This window comes from Lathyrus oleraceus, chromosome 6, assembly GCF_024323335.1.
Source record: "Lathyrus oleraceus cultivar Zhongwan6 chromosome 6, CAAS_Psat_ZW6_1.0, whole genome shotgun sequence".
Taxonomy (NCBI): Eukaryota; Viridiplantae; Streptophyta; class Magnoliopsida; order Fabales; family Fabaceae; genus Lathyrus; species Lathyrus oleraceus.
Genome location: NC_066584.1, coordinates 259,618,131 through 259,620,519, shown reverse-complemented (window position 1 = coordinate 259,620,519; position 2,389 = coordinate 259,618,131).

Below are 2,389 nucleotides of genomic sequence, written 5' to 3'. Positions count from 1 at the left end.
CTCATGGTAGATCATATATGCATAAGATGATGAATTTTGAAGTGTCCCTTGAGGAATTTGATCAATTTATGAGATAGCTTGTTAGAGAAGTTACTCAATATACCCAGTCAAACTAGGGTTTCCAAGGAAAATCACCTCCAAACTCTTGAAGAATACTTGATCAATATGACATGTAGAGATCATTGGGACTCATATATTATGATTATAACCATGTGTGGGTCAATCCATGGTTGTGCTCTTTGCCATGAGGGTCTCAAACCCTAGATATGATCTTGATAAATCAATGGGATCATGCCTTACCTACAAAAGAGTTAGGCAAATGCAAAAGACATATTTTTGGTATTTTGGTTAGTAAAATGATAATATACAAGTATGATACAATCACATAGTGCTTGTTGATCTCTCCCAAAACAAACCCAATGAGAGAGGGGTAAGGAGGATGCCAATGTATGATCACAATGCTAATGCTTATGATGAAATCGCATGAGGGATCTTAGGGTCAAAATGGGGGTCTTACATAAGGTACTAATTGATTCCGGAGCTAGTGTGAGTCTGATGCCATTGTCAATCTACCAAAGGCTTGGTATTATAAATGTCAGTGATAGAAGGACAAATATGAAGTTTGTAGATCACTCCCTAAAGAATGCATATGGGACAACAGAAGACGTACTGGTGAAAATAGATCAATTTAGTTTTCCTGTTGATTTTGTGATCATAGACATACCTGAGGATGAAAAGACACCTATCATTCTTGGTCGACCATTCATGTGGACAAGTCGATGCAATTTCTACATAGACCACAATACACTAACTTTAAAAGTTTATGATGATGAAATAACTTTGAATGTTCTTTAAAATAGGAAGCTAGAGGTGGAAAAAGAATATCATTATCAAGTAGGCATGATCAAGACAGATGTGAAAGGACAAAGTGACATGCCAACATCAAAAAGAGTCTCAAGAATTCCATCTCAACTAGTCTCACTTCCATTAGAAACCTCGAGTGGAAAGACTCTTATTTCCATTCCAAAAGCCGTGAGAAATAAAAGAAAGCGAAAACAAGGTAAGGATATGGAGGTTGGAAAGGACTTGTGGAACAAAGGAATCCATACCTCTGAAAAAGATGGCTTCTTAGTTTTGAAAAATAAGTGCAACAAGGTGTGGAAGTTGAAGTACCCCCTATAACAGGGGAATGAAGCGCCAAGCTAATGACGATAAAGGAACACTACTTGGGAGGCAATCCAAGGAAAGTATTCGTAATTTTTATTTTTAGTTTCAATTTTATATTAATTTATGAGTTTTGTTTGCTTTAAGTGATTTTTTTCTGATTATTTACTTTCATCTAGTAACATGATAATAATAGCTTTAGTGGTTGTGCTAAAAGTACCCAAACTGAAGGCATGTGTGTCCTCTATGCATGTAAACTCGTCAAAATAATTTTTATACCTCTAGATGATCTGATTGGTTTAATTGAGTTGGACTGAAAGTTTAGCAGGTTTACCAAAATTGATTGAGAAGCCACATCGAGCAAGAGATACTGTGGAGGTTGTCAGCTCAACCCAACATGGTGAGAGCAGAAAAAGCCAAACATAATATACATTATAAAACATTATTCAGGTATGTCTTTATCATTCAGAACTTGCGTATGTTCTTTTCTAGTTTTGTTGCATGATTACACACATCGAGGCACATTTTTTTACCCCTGAGCCTATCTAGCCATCCTTTTTTATTATTATCCATTATTAATCCCATTTGAGTCGTCACCCATTTGTTTGTTTTCAAAATCCACATAATATTAACGTATGGCCCAAACACTCCTCCACCTTGTTCAGAGTATTTATGTGAGTTATCAGATCCATGTTCATTCTAAGTTTGGGGTTGATGTTTGAATAGCAACCTTTAAGTTTGGGGTTATTGTTCAACGTTAGTACAAATGAGGGCACATGATGATTGGAAAAAATATAAGAGAAAAATAAGAGATAAAAAATTTAAAAATCAAATTGAAATGAATAATAGAAAAATAATCATCACGACACTTGAAAGAAGGAGAAGTCGGCGGATATTCGAAATAAAGACAAATCCAAAAGTTGAATCCTCGATAACAGTTAACCCATTAGAATGAGCATAGTGAAGATAACGACCATATTGACTCTGAACCTTAGCCTACTTTTCCAAATTTATCCCATCTTAACCCTAGCCCTGTTACAACCATAAAGGCCTCAAATAGTGTGTGTGTCGTGCATCTTGATTCAATAGAGAATTTATTCAAGCCTATGGTATGGTACTACGTACTATGAATTTTGAGTGTAAAACAAATTAACACCCGAGAGATTTTTTGACAGTGTGAATTGAGCTGACAGGTGAAACAGTTCTTTCAAGTGAAGGTGTGGCC